This window comes from Nyctibius grandis, chromosome 3 (genome assembly GCF_013368605.1).
Source record: "Nyctibius grandis isolate bNycGra1 chromosome 3, bNycGra1.pri, whole genome shotgun sequence".
Lineage (NCBI taxonomy): Eukaryota > Metazoa > Chordata > Aves > Nyctibiiformes > Nyctibiidae > Nyctibius > Nyctibius grandis.
In genome coordinates, this window is record NC_090660.1 from 68,979,169 (window position 1) to 68,999,151 (window position 19,983).

Sequence of the window (19,983 nt, forward strand, 5' to 3'; positions counted from 1 at the left end):
GTAGCTCCAGGACTTGGGTGTGTGGAACTGTGTTGCCGCTTGTCTGCAGCAAGCTCCGTTCGATCGCTGGCTGGCCTGAGGCTATCCGCACCCCAGGGCCATTGAGCACTGACACCAATGTGAGGATGCAACAAATGGCGTTTATTTAACTGCGCAACAGCCTTATATAGTTGTCTTGTCCCGTACGAACTCGCACGATACTTGCACATCCTGCTCCTTTCGCCACGCCTACCTTCCGTTACAGCCCGAGATTTTCCGGTCGCCGTACCCTAATCTACCTACATTTCCCCCTCCCCATGCTTCAAGTCATGCGAAGTAAAGCATATCGCTGATTCTGGAGCCTTGCGTCAAAGCGTAAGCGTAGCTGGCGGATACAACATCCCGAGCCCAGGTTCTCCAGTAAGATTCCTCTGCAACTCCTGAGATGCAAAGCAAAAGCAAGCTAATCATGAGCGCATTGTTTAAAGCTTTTGTTTCACTCAGCAACGGCCGCCGTTCCTCATCTTTCTTGGCACCTCGCCGCTTTACCAGACTCTCTGTACTGTCATGACTCCTCACGTCTGAAGGTCGAGGCTGGTGCTGTTTCGGCTTCCCCCACAGGTACTCCTGCAAAACATAAAGTTCGGACAGCGTACATATTACTTCGGGTTAGGATTTTGTTTTAAATCAGGGCGCAAACAGCGTGTAGGGACCCACTGTATAACATCATCCCGTTTGATGGCGGCATACCCCCTCCCGTGATGTAGCAGCTCCCAACCTGTTTCCCACTCCGCTGTCCCAGGGAACCGAACCTTGACTGGGGGGCCCACTTCTGGCACCCCTGGACCCCAATGTCGCTCAATTGGGGCACGCTCTTGGTCTCCCCGGGCAAAATGATTTAAAGAATAAAGAGCGCGATGTAAAATGTGAGATTGGTAGTTGACAGGAATTACGTCTGGGAATCCTTCCCCCTCCCCAAGAATCTTAATTCTGTGTTTTTGTTTCTTACTCAAACCCGGTTCCCTGTGTCTCGCAGAGCCCAGTCAGAGAATCCCAGCCTTGGTTACCCATAAATCCTGCTCTCTGTTGTTGAGCCACAAAGGTTGTATTGACCATTCGTTGCACAGTTTTCTGCAAACATGCAAACAAACAGGGTAACACAAGTAGGATAATGCCTATTATAAACATTCCCATAAGCAGACTCTATCTACAAAACATGCAGTTTACTTCAGAACATACTGTTATTCTCTGTTATTCTAGCTGAAAGGAAAACTACTGACAGGAAAGCTGATTCTGTTTAAAGGTAACACAGATCAGGCCTTTTAGAGCCTACTCTGAGGCCTACTCTTGCTAAACCGTTGCTAAACCATCCGGTATCAATTTCCCCCTTTGGAAGTAGTTAGATTTATTATCTCACTACTTCCATATACTGTTCTCAATGATTGCCTCAACACAACCCACGCAGATCCCTATGATAATTATAATCACAACTATATAAACTATTCCCTCTAATAATGTGGCTAACCATCCTTTTAGAAACAATCCACCGTACTCCTGCGCCTGTAGAGACAGAAACATAACCTTGACCCATTAGTAATAGTTCCCCTGGTCCCAACCACTCGTTAGTACCTGGTTCCCTATACCACACTTTGCCTTTGTTTTGCACATAACTTGCTCCTTGTCGAACTGCCTCCCAATGTATTACAATTGGGGGTCGCTCCTTATCTCCTGCTAAAGTTAAATGGTTAAGTACATAAACAGCTTTTGCAAGTCTCTCAGAAGGTTCAGTTTCCTCTCCCCCTTTTTGTTTTTGCAGAAGCTGTTTCAATGTACTATGAGCACGTTCCACAATCGCCTGACCTGTAGGCGAATGAGGAATCCCGGTGACATGTGTAATACCCCATAGTTGACAAAATTGACGAAAAATTTATGAACAGTATGCTGGTCCATTATCAGTCTTAAGTTGTTGTGGAACCCCAAGACTTGTAAAGCAAGCAAGTAAATGTCATTTGACATGACGACCTGTTTCCCCAGTTTGTGCTGTTGCCCATATTATATGTGAAAACGTATCAACAGATACATGAACATATTTGAGCTTTCCAAATTCTGCAATGTGAGTAACGTCCATTTGCCACAGTTGCAACGCACTCAACTCTCGAGGATTTACCCCTATTCCAATTCCCATGCCAATTTTCTGACAACTAGGACAAACACTAACTAATTCACGTGCTTGTGCCATGGTGAGGTGAAATTGTTTCGCTAACATTTTCGCTGATTGATGAAAGAATTGATGGGATAGGTGTATTTGTTCAAATAAATTTGGTGATATTTGCGTATAGGATACAAGTGTGTCTGCTTTATTATTTCCAGTGCTCAAATCTTGATCAAATTGATGACTACGAATGTGGGTGACAAAATAAGGTATCTCTCTGAGGTTTATTGCTTGATGCAACTGTAGCAAAATGGTGTAAAGTCGCATATTTCTTATTGGTCGTATAAAAGCTCTTTCAATTCGATTTACAATGCCTGCTGCATAAAGAGAGTCTGTTACAATATTTACAGGTAAATCCTTCCATTTTACAAAAACCTGATATATAGCAAAAAATTCAAGTGTCTGCAATGAGTCCTCAGTAAATTCCTGAGAATTTACAATGTTTCTATTGTCCATCCTCTTGCCAGGTAATAACTGCTGAATGTGATCGCTTTCCTGCATCAGTAAAAACAGTTAGTCCAGTCATAGGTATCTCTGATCTGATAGGTTTTTCTTCGCAATCCTGTTTGCAAATAAACTGTAGCTTTTTATCTTTTGGCAAACGTGTTAACAATTGTCCAGTAAAGTCCTGTAAGGCCATTTGAAAAAGAGTTGACTGATTTGTTAACCACTGTAGATATTCCTTTCTGATAGGTAAATAGATAGCATCTGAGTCTAGTCCGGTAATGTCTGTAATCCTTTTATGCACTTTGACAAGCAATTGTGCTATTGCTTCCACTCTGGTACAAATTGTTGTTTTAGGATGAAAAACCAAAGAGTCCACTCGAGCATTGCCTTCTGCAATAAACCCAGGCAAATTAGTATGATTTCTTACATGTAAAACATAAAACAATGCAGTTCGGATTTGAATTTCTTGCCACAGAGCTCGCAGCAATTCAAAAACACACTGATTACATATATGCTCTATAACAGATCTATCCAATTGCTTTATAATGCCAGCTACATATGCTGAATCAGCAATCAAATTAAAGGGAATGGGAAAATTCTGAAATATTTTTAATACAGCTCGTAATTCTACCACCTGAGGTGAACCCTTTTGTTGTATTACCATAGATTCCCACTTGCCATCAGAATACCAGACAAGGCCCGCCTTGCCTCTGTTCCCAGATCCATCCGTAAAAATGGTAGTTCCATCCACAGGAGTGTCTGCGCACCACACTCCTGTGGCAATTGGAAGTTCCACACTCAATTTTGTAACAGGATGGGAGGGCAAGTGGTAAACAACCTGTCCCGAGAAATTCTCCATAGCTGTTTGCAAAGCAAAGCTATTAGCCATACACCACTCAAAATATTGAGCTGCAAAATAGGAACGGTTAGTGATGCAGGGATCTCTGGCCACAAGCTCCCGACATCGCATCCGTCCTTTGATGAATAATCTGTGCCAATAGCTCTGTAACGAATCTGATCATTCTGAATTCCATTGACCAATTATTGCATACGGAATTTGCCTATCAAACAAAGTGATAATTTGTATTTCCTGATTCAAATCAATACGATGTACAAATTTGGAATGTAGCCTGCTTTCTATTTCTGTAATCAGTTGCTGTATCTCTGAAGTAGTGTGTCGTGGTGCTGTTAAAGTTGTGTCCCCTGCTAACAATTGGAATAGAGACTGCAATTGTGACAACGTAAGCCCCAAGTACGGCCGCAGCCATAACTTGAGCCTTATGTTCCACAGTACCCACTTTTGCACATGCCTTTATCATAGCATTCAAATCTGTTTTTCCAGGTAAAGCTTCAATGATCTTTTGACAATCAGCATTAGCATTATCCCTGTTTGCCACAGGTCCAAGGCTTGGCAGCCGCACAGGTTAACCCTGTGTGGAAACACCAGTCCTGCGCTCCCTGCGGTTTGGGCTGCGAGTTAACTGCATAGGCCTGGAACTGGTTGGGAAGATTCATTTGTGTCAGCATACGGTTCCCCTGCCCTGCATTCTGCAGCTGGTTGTTATCAGCTGACCTTGAGCATTATACTGAGACCTGCACTGCTTCACAAAATGCCCTAGCTTCCCACAGCAATGACACATCAAAACAGAGTTATCTCTCCCACTCAGCTTCAACTTCTTAAGGCAGTTTTTCTTAAAGTGACCTTCCTGTTCGCATGTATAACAACGATGAACTACCTTAATTGCCGCCGCAAAAGTTTTTGCTAAATGCTCCATCTGAAATGTGGTGGTTCCTACTTTCTCACAAGCATCCATTAGCTCAGTTAAGGTGGCATTACTACTTGCCATCCCTGCAACAACTTTTCTGCAGTCCTCACCTGTGTTGTCTTTCGCTAACTATAGTGGTAATGCTTCTTTTACAATTTTCCAATCTAACAGTTGCCAAATATTTCTTCCCTCAGGACCCGCACCCACAATCACCGGATATGCTTGTGGAATTATAACTCCTTCTAATAACACATCTCGAATGACCCCTTTCCATTTTACTCCTCCCCCCACTTCCCCTGTATACGTGGGCGGAAGCTGACCCTCTCCCTCACCTCCACATTACCAGATGGACGCAAACCTCCCCCCCGCCCTGATCTAAAGGTGGAGTAGGGAGTTGTAAAGGAGGTTGAGGTGGCCCTAATACTTGTCCCGAACACAGAGGGGGGTTTTTGGGGGAGACATAGTCACGTGTCCCGAGGCGTTGGCTGAACGATGCTGCTGCAATTCCATCTTTAATTCTTCCAGTCGTCTACCAAGCTCTGTCATGTCAAGTTCATGTCCATTTCGTGATGGTAACAGTCCTTTAAGTCCTTGTGACTCTGGTACTGCTGACTCTGTAAATGGCGAATCCGGTAAAGGTGGGTACAAAGCATGTTTACCCTCCTTCTTGTCCTCCTGCTCAGCCTCATCCGTAGAGAGATCAATGAGAGGCAGGGGGTTTCGGAGGGGGTTTCTGCCAAGTCTCCTGTTCAGCGTCTGAATCAATTAGTTCAAATCGAGTTCGTGTTTTAGGGCGCACTACCGGTTCTGATGGATCTGTATCTATTTTTCTCGCTCCCTGCTCCTCGGCTTTTTTCGGAGCCGTCTGTACCGACGGCGATAAAGGAGCTGCCACCGGTACAGCCACCGGGGCCATGGGAGGTGTTGGTCCCGCAAACAGTGAGGGGGTAGTAGGCGCCTGTGGTCCTAAAGCCATAAAAGCTGTATGTGTGACTTCTCACTCTGCTTTTATTCCTTTTAACGCTTCACTAAACAGCCTCCATGTAGCAGACAATTTAAAGGCTTCCTTATCACCACTTGACACTGCATTCCAGAGAGAGTCACCAATCTTCTCCCATAAAGGCACTTCAAAGACATCATTAAAGGTTGTAAAATGTCCTTTATCTTTTGCCCAAAACAGTAACTGCTTTAACGCAGCTTCGTCATATTTAATTCCTCTCTCAGAGAGTATATGTTGGAGGAGTTTCACCACTGTCACTTCTGTCTTGGTCAGGGTAGACCCCATGTAAACACGTCCGAGCTGCATCCCATGTCGCCCAGTCCTCCCGCGCAGTCCGTAGCAGCCACAAGATAACTCCCCATGTTTTTAATTCTTTGGCAGAACCCGCTGCCATAGCTCGCTCAGCGAGCTGCATTGAGCACCGCTCGCAGGTATTCGGCTGTAAACAATCAGCTGGTCCTGCCACCGCCCCCCCCTTTAACGAGACGGTCCACACACTGGGCTACGTCTTTCGATTTCACAGAAATCTTAAATTCCCCGCCCAGTAACGAGATCACCTTTATCAAGGTTTCCATGGTTCGCGAACCCACTCCGACCGCCTGCGGTCCGCCAGCCCAGCAATCACGTCGGGGTCACCACTTGTTGCCGCTTGTCTGCGGCAAGCTCCGTTCGGTTGCTGGCTGGCCTGAGGCTATCCGCACCCCAGGGCCATTGAGCACTGACACCAATGTGAGGATGCAACAAATGGCGTTTATTTAACTGCGCAACAGCCTTATATAGTTGTCTTGTCCCGTACGAACTCGCACGATACTTGCACATCCTGCTCCTTTCGCGACGCCTACCTTCCGTTACAGCCCAAGATTTTCCAGTCGCCGTACCCTAATCTACCTACAGAACTGCACTTTAAATTTAGGATAGGACTTGGCTCAGTCAAGATTACACTCCTCGCCCCACCCACTGGTGAGCACTCTGAAGGGCCATTTCCATTACAGGACTCTAAGACCATTAAGGGATTTCTGCATTTATGGTATTGTTATAACTGGTGTGAAAGGTAGAAGTTAGATGGGCCTTGATGCCAAGGGGGATGAAAAGCTCTCTTTCACCTCCAGGTGGCACTCCTTAAAAGCACTTCTGTTTTCTTTAAGACTCTGTAGAAACTGTCCATCATGCATTTCCACAACTACAGTAGTTTGCTTCATCATGCACAACAGATAAACTGGTAGGTAAGGGAAGTAGAGCCTTCTTGTGAAAGCTTCTGATCACAAACCACAGATACAGAGATCCAGGATTTTGCCATTTTGTGTCCATCTTCCACATCCCACAATTTCAGCTTGCTGTTTTTTCTGAACACATATTAGTATTCTGATTGTTTTTCTGTATGTTACTTAGTAAAGATTTTCCTACAGTTTTTACATGCACTATCTATATGAAGTTATGCTTACCTGGTGAGACAGTAGATGGGGAATCAGAATAGGAAGTATCACTTAGATCATTTACCTATCCCAGAGAGATACTGTGATATATGTTCTTACATATATCAAATATTATTCCCTTCCACTATCAGGAAATTCCAGAGTTGCCATCTCCAAGCTTCTTTAAAGTCACAATTCAGCATCTGAAAATCACGATATTAAAAAGAAGGATTTCTGGTTTAAAATTTATTTGTGTCAGGGTTGTGAGTTGTCAGGGCACTTCCAGGTTAGCCTCTTCAGGACTGTCTTCATGACTAAGATGAGTGGAGATGCAGTTATTCTTAATGAAGCTGAGACTCTCACTTATTGTCAGATTTTATGGAAGACACCACAGGCTATGATAATCACAAGAAAACTGAGATAATTGGTGGTGTTGCCTAGACACACACACGCACAATCTCCTATTACACCTTGCCTTCCATAATGCCATCTCAATAGCAGGTCCTCTCTTTAAACAGAAGGAAAGTTTGGGGCAGATGCAAAGTTATGGTGTTACCTGGGTTCTGCAGTCATTTACTTAGCTTGGGTAGAAGCTACTTTATTCTTGCATTTGAAATAGTCTGTTGGTGATCCATTGATGGAATGCAGAGGTAGGATGTGGGGGGAGATCTGAAGAGGATCAGATATACAGTGGAGTAAGAAGGAATCCTTACTCTGTTTAAAAATAAAATCTTATGAGGAGAGCCTGCTAGCTGTCATCCTATTTATTTATTTTAATGGTAGATCACTGTTAATTTTGTAACTCTTTTAAAAACTTTTTCATATAGTTTTAATTTATTTTCTGGTTCTCTGAATTTTTCTTTGTTTTCTGGTGCTGGGAAGACCTGCAAAGAATTTTGAAAACAGAAGAAAAAATACCTCAGGATTTGGCCAGGATATATGCTTCAGTATTTTTCTTTTCTATTTCAGACAAGAAGTTGTTCATCTACACGCTAAAATATGTATATATTACATGGTGTATTTTAGGCATTATATTATGCCCTGATTCACCAGTGTTCCTCCATTTTGGTGTAACTACAGCAATTTAAATGAAACAATATTCTAAACTATAGTGCTTCTCAGTAATACCTTATTGCATCTGTCATGTAATTCAAAATGAGTAATATAACATGGCTTTTTATTACATAATTTGATCATTGCATACATTGTTTGGCCTGGGTGTAGGATTTGAAACTGTTCCTAAACTCTCCTAAATCTGGTCTTGGATTTCCATGGTTCCTGAACTTACAGCAAGTCATATATTCTTGAAACAGCAAAGCCCTTTGCCTGGTATCTGACTTAAGCAAATAAATTGGTAACACTGTGATTCAGTGGAACACAACAGTTCTCTATATCCTCACGTTTCTCTCACTGTATCCTCAAACACCTTGCCTCTCTGATGCATTAATCTCTTCCTTTTTCTGCATTTAATACATCTAATACAATTTCTCATGGAAATGCTATAAAGGTTCATTAACTAATGTTTGAGCAACATTTTGCATGCTGTCTTTGCTAGTATGATTGATCTATCTCATGAATAAGTAACGTCACATTCTAAGAGGTGCCAAACTCTTTATGCTACCCATAAGCTGTTATGTGAGTATTGGAGATATAGAATAAGATCTTAAATAAACTATGTTTTTAAAAATTTAAATATTTCTCTACAGTGTTGAATTGTATTGTGACAGAAAATGTTTGTACAAGGGAAAGTTTACAGTACAGAAGACACGTTACAGAATATCAGTCATTTACACACCACTCAAAGATTAACAACAGAAACTGTGATAACTGAGCAATCAGTCTGTTGCTTAACTGTTTGATAATGTGTTTGCTGTTGCTATAGGTACTACAGAAAATGATACTAAACCAACATCAATGTTTGCTTTCAGCTAGTGCAATAGCGTCTGGAACACACTGAGGCTGGAATATGTGTGAGTGGAAAGAAGCAGTATCCATCACTTAAATGCTGTCTATGTAACTTGGATTTTTCTCTCACATATCACAGCACTTCAAAGACCTTGGCGGCTATTAGGTTGTTTTCCAGAGGGTCAGGTAATAGTCTTTCACTTTTTTCCCCCGATGATTCTTTCTATAGAGTAGTAATATATCAGGGTGAATTTATATTCTGGTAACATTGCACCATATCATATTTGTGGTTGTTTTTTTTTTTTTTTTTGTAAGAGTTTGGGCCAAAATCATTTGTTTGCAACATTTTGAGAAATGTTAAATTTGTTCATGTATTCATTGTTCTACTTGACATTTTCTCTGTCAGCCTTAGGAAAGATGTGTACCAGTATTTTTAAATTTGGCTAGGAAAGTTAGTTACATTACCTCATATCTGTTTTTCTTACTGCTTAATTCCATCTCCACAGGATCAGAGGCCTTGCAACTTTCTTTGACTTCAGTGACAGCTTCTTTTTCAAAAAAAAAAGACTATTTTTATTTAGATGCTTAACCTTAAGTGTTTATACTTGAAACATCTTGAGTTAGTGATTATGAATATCAAAACAGATCAGATTAAGAGATGTTACTTTAAAAAGTTATAGGGCATGCTTGGGAGTAGCACATTCTGTTAGAGCATAAAATTTAGAAAAATATATAAATGAGAAAGAACAGTTTCATTTTCCTTTGTAGCTGTCAACTGCAGTCTCACTTACTCTTCCTTTGCATTTTTAATCAAGATAAAATACTTTGCCCTTGTGAGAACTATTTTTTTCAGAGTTGTTACCAGTTTCACCACTTGTACATCTCAAATGAGACTAAAAGAGTTTAATCTGGAGAAAATTTGATTTAAAATTTTTGAGAAATCCTATAAACCACATTGGGATATAGACAAACCAAAACCACTGACTGGCTTATGTGCCCTATTTTGCAAATTTTCTCCCATGTTTTACTGACTTAATGAAAGGGATAGTTTCTTATACTTACAGTGCCATCAGTGAGCCTGAGCACAGTAGTTGTGTGTTTTGTTATCTTTTTCCCCACCACACTGTGCTATTGGCTCTTGGCTGAATGTGGGATGTACATTACCAAGCAGTGGTAGTTATCTGTCAGTGTTGTTATATATTTACAGTATCATAAATTCCAGTTCATGGATTTTTCCAGCCTGGCAAAATATATTAAGAGTATTCTGTCCAAAATCCATGAGAACGACACAAGGGTATTGTTGAGTGGCCAGATACCTCTTGAAAAACAGACACCAAAGCATCATTTTTCATTCTAGATAAAAACCCTGGCTGGAAGATTTGCAGCAAAATGCTCCATGTCTGTGTATCCTAAGCTCTAGTTCTGGAAGATTACACCTGTGGCTATGCACCTCCTCTTAGGAACAAGAGTGACAAAATACACAAGCTGTGGCTCTGTGTACTTAGTGGAGGAAAAACCTTGATGCTCTTGAGATGCCAGTGTCTCTGTTTAGCCCACACCCAGTGCTAAACAATAACCAGTTGCTCTATCACCCAATCTTCCCTCCCCAACTGAGAAAAGGAATTGGGAAAATGAGGGACACTTGTGGGTTGAAATTAAACAGATCTAATAAAATAAGAAAACCAATATCAGTGCTAATACAAAAGACACAAAATTATACGTAGCTCATAGAGTGGTTGCAGGTTCCTCCAGGGATAATAACTGTCAAGAAAAAAAGACAATCTGTCAAGAAAAAAAGACAATGAGAGCAGAACAAAGAGCTCATCTCCCAGCAGCTTTCCCATTTATAGTGAACCTGAAGTTAATGATATAGAATACACCTGTGGGCCAGCCTGGGTCAGCTGCCCTGGCTTTCACTGCTAATGGCCTTGATCACCATACCACAGCTGGCCACAAACTGAAAAAAATGTAACAGAAAATTGATTCTATAAATTTTATCCCTGCAAAACCAGGACAGCCAGATATTTGCTTTAGAAACTTCTCAATTCAGACATTATGATTAGCATGCTGTATTAGTTGCCCTTTACCACTGATTTCCAGCGGTCTGCTCGAGGTGTTCTGTGCTGAGCAGCAGCAGTTGTATCTTTCAATTGGAATTTATTAATATTGTTTTTTAAACTACACTATTCTGGCTTTACCAACTGTTCACAGCTTTCACACAGCACATGCTTATACACCATCCTTGTCTACACAGGAAAACTGTAACGTTATAAACAGTATAAAGAGTAAAGTACAACTGCAGTTGTATGTATTTGTGTACAGCAAAGCCTACATACTACCAATGAAATCAGGGTCTTACTGTGCTAGGCACTGTATGAATAACCTGTTGAACATGGCTTTTTCCTCAGCACCCACAGTCTAAATATGGAGAGGCAACGTGTGATGAAGAGATAGAAGCTTTTTATCTGCCATACCCTCTAGATCCTACTTTTCAGTCTAAGTGGCATGGTTTAGAGACTTTAAAACACAGACGTAAGAACCAAGGTTGCAAAGGAGACTAGGAGATCATCTAACTGGGTAGGTGGAACCTTGTCAGACAGCTTCTCTCTCTTTTTTTGTTTTACAGTGCATGAAGTCAGTTTACCTTAAATACATATGGTATCAACTTATGGCTAATACATACAGTGGTTTTGTAAGATGAAAGACATATTTGATAGAAGGAGTTGCTCTTGTGTAAGGAAATCAATTTTGTTGATTTTAATATGGCTAAATTGTTGCAGTAAGTTCTTGTATACAAGCCTACAAAGTGCTGGTCTGGGAAAACTATGCCTTTCCTTACATTTGCACTTGCGTTCTGATCATTCTTATGTAGAAATACTTGTGTTTTGGTATCCCCATTGCCAGAGAACAAAGATGAAAGAGCATGTTTGGGTGACACGATCACTGAACTCCCTTTTGGAGCCAGTAAATTAAAATGGAAACCAATACACAAATGATCTTAACTTTGTGTATTGCTTTTGAGTGACAGAGACTTGACTTGAAGTTTGTTTGGGAGTCAAACTCAAATTTCCTTTTTAGAAAATATGATTTTTTTTTGTGCCAAGTAAGACAAAATCCAGCAAGAAAAGCCATGAATCAGTCCAGAATAGGCAGTAGTTAGTGTATTTTACTGGGATCTGTGAAGGTACGGACCTGCCTTGTTGCAGAAGTGACCTCAGCAGTGCATTCTTTTTAATTTTGCTCCAGCTATGCTATGCAGACAGAGGTTTGGAGCTGACATATGTCCCAAAGCTGGGTGTGTAAACACAGCAAGTTTATGTTTGCCTTTAAAGACAAACCCAACAAACAATTCTGGAGAAGCCAGATTCTCCCATGAGGTTCCTAGAAACCTAACCTGGGACTGCAGATGCAGTGGCTAGGTGGATTTAACTCTTACTGATATGCTTAAGAGGAAAATATGTTCTACTTCTGTTGATTGTGCCTGGGGATTATTGGCAATACTAAGGGGAATGACATAGCTATACCCATGTTTATAGTGCTGAATTTATCTTAACTAACCAAACTGTAGCAAAACACACACTCTCAACTTTAGTTATCTTATTTCCTAGGATGTAAACAATTTTATTTGCATATCAATAAAAAAATGGCTTATTTATACAGTTATAGCCCTTTAAAAATGTCTTAATGAGCCCCTCCTTGTTGAAGTGAATGTTCAATGCATTTACTGTTTCTGCCATGGCAATATATACTTTCTGTTTCTTTGTGCATATTCTGCTGCCTTGGTATCACTTGTGTCAGCAGAACATGCCAAATAAATAGTATCCTTAGAAACTGTAAACTAAACATGGGAACACAATTGGTGCCATATAGCTTGTGATTGCATTTTGTGTTCTGAAATGTGATAAAGATCACCTGCGAATGACTTGTCAAGTCATAGTTGTACAATATTCAGTGACACAAATTGCCATCCATGAGATTTTACTTGAATGATGAAATAGCGCAGAAAAAGTATTTGTTGTTGTGCAAGGAACCAATTATGTTGTAACAATAGAACTATGACTAAAAATAGATCATATAAGAACTGTAAGATTGGGCTCTGACTTCTTGTTTTTATCATGAAATACTTCAAATGAGTAAATAGTTGTAGAATTTCATTCTCTTTCTAACATGCATATTTTGTGTGGACAGTTCAAACAAATAACTCAAACAAAACCAAGTAAAAGTTGAGGACCTGTGGAAGAAGTACATTCTGATGGTTTAAAAGCAGTTGGCAAAATAGAATGTATTTCCCAAGAAACTGAAAGTGTGCACTGCAGCTTTGTTGTAGACACTTAAATTAGAGTATAATGTTATTAAAAATTTTATCCTCATAATTCCCTTCTCTGTGTCTGTCTGCACTGCTGAATTGTGCTGGCCATAATCCTCCAGATTTCATGAAAGTGATAAATTTAGTGGCGTATTTCAGGAATTATTTTCTGGTCCATTTAATGTGTACATTCTTCACTGCATTGGAGAGTAACAGGTGGTCTGTGCAACGCTTCCATCAAACTTCATCTGTGTTGTGCTGGTTTAGTAGAGGGAAAGGAATGACCAAAAGGAATGAGAGAGAAAAATAAAATAAAATAAAATTAAGTCAATCAGGAATGGTGTTGAGAATTAATCACTGTTTCCCATAACTAGGCCAGTGCAATTTTCAGGCAGTAAATTTGAAAGGAAGTTTTTCCCACAAAACTTGAAATTGTGAAAATCTTTGCCATAAGCTGCCATGGATCCTCAAAAGTATAAACAGACAAAGGAAGGAATAAAGAAATGCTAACAGAGAATATATTCATCAGCAGCTGTTGAACTTCATGGTCTGTAAGCAACCTCAGACTCAGGCTGCCACTCAGTTGTGGAATTTGGCAATTTTGATGGGCCAGAGAAAGTATCTACAGATGCTATGTTAACAGCCTTCCTCCCTAAGACTCTGCTGCTGGCCGTGGTCACAGATTCTGGCTAAGCTGATGTTTTGGTCTGGCTTAGCCCCAGAGTTCTTAAGTTCAAAGATATTTCTTCACAAAGATGAAAACCTTGCTCTTGCTGTCTTGGCATAGGAGGATAGTAGCACATAAAATGGGTATATACTCAATCATGGTATTTTATCACGCTGACTTAAAGCAACCTCTCTTTCCTTCACCCCCTAGTTTTGTTGCTGATAGATGACCTAACAGGATTGTTTTATTCTATCCACATACCCGACGACTCTGCTGCTGAAGAATTCCTGAAGACTATATGTCAAGGTAGAGCTGTCTAGGAGATACCTTCTACCACAAATTGTTAGGGTGAGCTCTTTGAGACATAACACATTAGCAGCAGTCTTTCAGGGTAATACTCCATGAAAGCAGCACTTTCCACATAATTTCTGTTCTGTACGTGCCTCCTCTGTCCCTTCGCCAAAGTGCACTCTGTTGTGTTTCATGTCATCATTGCTCATTGTGGTACATTTCTGTAGCAGATTGTAGGTACTTCAGTGTTGGGTGTTACATTTTTAAATGCCACAAAGATGTCATGAATAACTTCTGTGCTTTAATAACAACGCAGTGATCAGGAAACAATCTAACTGAAAACCAAAGACAATGCAACAACATAAGAAAATATTTTTCTCCCACAATTCCTTTACCTACCATCTGCAGCTGTAAACAAGTCTGTGGTACAGATTTTTTCCTAATGATTTACATTTGCCAAGCAGTAAAAATGCACTTTTCCTAACTGTGAATATGCAGGCCCACTCACCTTAAAAATAGTTCAGCTTTGATTTTGTCTTTTTGTTCCTTTGACAGCTCTCTCTTACAAAGCAGTATTCCTCTTAATGTGAGGATGCTTTGGTCCCATCCTAAATGAGTATCTACTGTGCATCTTTTGTTAGTCTCTTCAGTCAGCAAATGTCTTATTGTTACATAGTGATCTAGGTCCCCAAATTCACAGAGTACTTTTTGACACATTCAGAAAAAAACTTGTGTTTTGTTCTAGTAGAAGAGCTAGTGTAACATGTTTAACAGTATATTTGCACTTTATTCTAAAATACATTTTGACCTCAGGTCTCAGCAGGAAGGTGCCAAGGGATTTATTCAAACAACATGCTTTACTGTTCAAATCAGGTATCTAAAATTATTTTAAATCTCAAAATTTAGAAGAAGAAAAGGTTGAAACAAAACTAAGAGCTAAAAAATTATAATCTTAAAAAGCTTTAAAAATGAAATGTGTTTTCTCATTATGATCATTTTATGTTGCAATTATTTTCTAAAGAATAGTTTTATCAGCCTCTCAGAATCCCCCAAAGCAGGGATTCTCTAGTGTATTGTAAACTTTTAGATAAAAGCATTTTATAATTTTTGCATTGTTTAAGACATTGCACTTTTAGAGCACCACACCATGTACTACTTTAGTAAACAGAATATACTGTTTACTGTGTTTTTTTTCTCCCACTTAACAACTTCACTTGTCCAGTTTAAGAAACTTGTTTAATCAGTTTGTTATATATAGTTAGTCAGACCAGAAATCTAGATATTTCTCCTTAGTTTTGTCTTTCTGGATTATATTGGCTCTGGTTGTTTACCATTTACATAATTTTGATTTTGAATTTTGAAAATGTTTATGAATTTGCATTTTGGCATTTTAATGAAAATATTTAAGAAAGAAATGGTGTAGAACTTCATTTATTTATTAAAGCAGTTAAAATTTTAAAAAATTTTTACTTTTGAAATTTTTCTGCAGTTAGAAATAATGCAAATACTGCTATGGATAAACAGATGGTTTTCAGGAAGCCTGAACAGAGTAACAGATAGAAAAGTTTGAGCAGGGAGAAAGAATACTGTAAGTCCACAGTTGAGAGCTGCTACATTAGACAACTCATGCTAAGTTTAATAGTACCTGAAGGTGTTCAACATTGCACATGATCTGCCTGCCTAAACTTTAGGCTTTGATCTTGTTAATCACTTAAGCATTTGCCTCCCTTTAATTTTGACTTCAGGCGTGCCAGGCTACAAACAGAAAGTTACCAGATATTTAAGTACTTTATTCCACTGAGTCTTTCTGTCAGATAAATTTATAATGTACTGTAATAGAGGTTGAACTATTCACATGGTAGGAACTCTTACATCAACATTGTGCATAGTTCTACTTATTTTGGTCATTTACAGCTCTACATATATTACCATGTTGGCCCAGAAGATTGTATAGGATTAGTTTATGGATAAAATACCAGGTAACTGAAGCTGAAGCAGAGTGAGATGGACATGATACTGGTGAACAGGAGATACTGAGAAGCTCTTGCCCATGATGCGGTCTTCTTTGGGTGAAAGATACACATTCATAACCTAACCTTTGACTTTGTAGTTGAGGACTTCTTCTGTATTCCTTGCAGAGTCTAGATTTCTTCTGTCCTGGTGGACTGTGGCCTGAATGTTGGTCTGTCTGTAGGCATGTGATAAACCTAGACATCATTGCTTAGGAAAGTCGCATGGAGTCCCTTGGAGACCTCCTCAGCAGCACTATGAACATGCCAGCTTGCCTTCTGCTGGCTTCACATAGAATTTTGAATCAGGTTATCTAAAAGATACTTGATGGCCTGGACTTGGACTGTATTAAGTATAGATTAAAGCAATAACATCTTTCATCTGGAAAAAGGAACTCTCTAAAAAAAGACTGGAATTGTGCTGGAAATAATATTTTTTTTAGATTTAGCTCAAATATATGAATAAAACAGCTTCCACTTTTCTCACTTTCCATCTTCTGAGGACAAGATCTCAGTAGAAAAGGCACAGTTTTTCATGAGAAGAAAGCTTGTTTTTCCAATCCAGAATTTACTAACAATTTGTCATTAGTAATTTAAAACAAAAGCAAGTTTTAAAGCTTGCCATAAAGCAAGGGCCTGCATCGTGCATAGTTCTGCCTTTGAGAAGAGGAAAACAACATGTGACACAGGAAAATCAAAGTATTCATTGTAATATTGGGGAATGTACATACACTATTGTGACAAGTGCAGTTTCATACTTTCATATAATGGACAAATATTTACATAACAATTACATTTTGGACTGAAGGGAATTTAAGGGATTTTTGATTAGTCTTGACTATCTTAGAGCAAATTCCAGTTTTTGTAATAACTGGGTTAAAACTTAATGGAAATTTTTTGTCTGTGTAATTTTTTTTCACCTAAAATGACTGTTAGTGTTGCACTTCTGTAGAAATCTGAGAACATTAGATTTACTCTATTACATCCTTCTCTTGATGAATGAGAAATGTAAAGTGTATTTCCAGCTTCACTTTTAGGCAGACATAAGGTTTTGCTTGAACTAAGTCTTATCTACTAATAGGCGAACTTTAGACAAATCAAAATATATTTTGTGCTTTAGGTTGTGACATTAAACTGTTGGCCTCTCTGCCATGGCAAAATCTAAAGAAGTAAGACTCTGACCATTTCATAACAAGGGAGTGTGCCCACTAAGACAGATGGCTTACCCATGTTGAGATAAATCAGTCATCAGTTTTTTTCGAAGCAGCATGACACATAGCAGCTTAGATGATGCATACTCTTTGCTTTCCAATTAGTCTTTCCAAAACTAACAGAACCAGGATTTGAATGTTCGTTAGCCTTGTTGTGTGAGCTGCTCAGGCATCAGCATTTAAAGGCTGGCACTGCAGTTATTTCAGCGAGAAATGAGAATCAAATTGTGAGAGTTGCCTGCACACTGTTTAATAATGGTGTCAAAATAACAAGAGTAGGGGAAAAGTAATTAACTAATTTATTTGGATTCAGACACAGCTTTTGTGATCATGGGTTTGCTGCTGTTCTCAAACTGAGCTCTGTGGTCCTTAATTTCCGACAGCTGTTATACAAACTCATATCTCATGGCAAAGCCTATCCTTGTCTGCCTTTTGCAGGGTTAAAGATAGAGAGTGCATATTAGATATCCAATGCTCTTAATTGATGATTTTGTGTGCTAAAACCCCCAGGCAATAAAGATCAAACCAAATGCTGACACCATTCGTACCTTAGTTTACTTGCTGTGTGATTATGTATTACAAAGAATTTTAGAAAGGATTATTTGGACTTCTGGAAATGGGCTAGTCATTAAACAAGTTTCTTTCTCTTATATGTCAATGTCCATGTTAAAAATCTTTGCATTCAAATCCTCTGTCCAGTATCTGCCTGTGGAAAGATGTTGTCGATAGGTAACTCCAGCAGCAATGGAGAGGAAGAATCTCTCCTCCTTCCATTCCTAAGGCAATTCTTGGTCTTTGGCTCTTTCTGTGGCCCTGACACCTTGACTCTCATCTTGCACATTTGCACCAGAAGAGGACATGTGAAAATGTGATTCCACCTCTAGACTGTTACCTGAATGCCTTAAAGCAGAGCTCTCTACAGTGCCAGTGTGGTTACTTAATTTTTTTTTTTTTTTTGCATACCAGGTACTTTTTGCAATAAAATTGTACCAGTTGTCTTGCCAAGAACTTTTCTTTTCCTAAGGGAGTAAAAACCCTGGGAACAAATTTAACTCTGGTGTAGTAGATATTTTGTATGTGAAATCTGTATTTCCAAATCTAAAGGTAGAAGGAAAAAAATAAAAAAAAAAACAATTCCCAGTACAAGAAATGCATGGACGTCCTGGAGCGAGTCCAGCAAAGGGTCACTAAGGTGATTAAGGGATTGGAGCATCTGACATGCAAAGAGAGGCTGAGAGAGATGGGGTTGTTTAGCCTTGAGAAAAGTCAGGGGGATGTTGTCAGTGTGTATAAATAGCTGATGGGAGGGGGGTGAAGAAGATGGAGCCAGACTCTTCTCAGTGGTATCTAGTGAAACAAGAGGCAATGGGCATACATTGAAATACAGGAAATTCCACTGGAACATAGAAAAAAACTTTTTTACTGTGGGTGTGGTGAAATACTGGCACAGGTTGCTCAGAGATTGTTGTGTCCCATCCTTGGAAATATTCAAAAGCCATCTGGACAGGGTTTCAAGCAACCTGCTCTGGCTGACCCTGCTCTGGGCAGTGGGTTGAACTAGGCAATCTCCAGAGGCATTTTCCAACAACAACTGCTCTTTGATTCTGAGCCAAAATCCTTACAAACTATGTCTTAACAGTCTCTTTATAACCATCTGAAGGGATACTAGTAGCTGCTTGTTTGTATGTCTCAAGAGGCACTTGTAACGAATAAATTATTGTTTCATGGACAGACAATTTGGTCTGGATATTAAAGGACTAACTGGCACTTGCTTTCTTTATTGTAAAAGAGGACAATATTCTTTATTCCATATGTATAATTCAGTGCTTTTGACTGTATCCTCTAACCTCATTGTTCATCTGTTTTGGAGTAACAAAAGACTATAACTGCCTTTAAAATGCAGGAATTTGCACAGCATTCATCATAGTTGAGAAAAGAGTCTGCACTGGGACCTTGGGTGCTAGAGAACTGGAATATTTCCAGAAGCTTGTGGGATCTGTATTTTTGCTATGATGTTCACACGTAGAATCATAAATATATTTGCAACTTTACAATATGAATTTCTAAAGTCATCATCTAAAGTTTAACAATAATCAACTTAATCTGAACACATGTAAAAGTGTACTTTTCTTCCTTTTTTGCCTGGCTCAAAAAACACTATGCTCACTCATGTGAAGTAAGTAAATACTTGCTTGCGTTTATATGTAGTTAAAGAATAATGCTACCAATCAGTTCTGAAAATTGAGCTGCAGTTCTAGGTTTGTATCACACAAGTATTAATTCTCTTGAAGCTAACATTTCTTTACAGATCAAGTCAGAGTGAAAACCATATGAAAAATGTTGCAGTCTGCAAGTGAATACACTGGGAAGTGATTTATCTCAGGAGGGAGGAAGCTTATCTTTTTACAGTTTTTGTCCGGAAATTGATGGGTTCGTTTCATAGATAAGGCTCTGGTATCAAAGGCAAACTGAAATGAGGTGCTGCAAAGGCTTATGGGTGGCGACAATACTAGTCAGCACTAGCACAGAAGCAAATTTTGCCATCAGTTATAAATATCTTACTTGATGAAGTTAAGTGATATGAATAATTTTATATAACATTTCAAAAGTACCCCTTTACAGCTGTTCTGTCAGTCTGATATCAAAATATGAGCAAAAATAGAATCAGAAATTACTATGAAATAAGACTTATCAGATTTATGTGTTTTGAGGTGTGTCTTTGCCAGAGGTGGGGGCTTGAGATAGAAAATATCCTTGAACATCACATAACCTAGAACA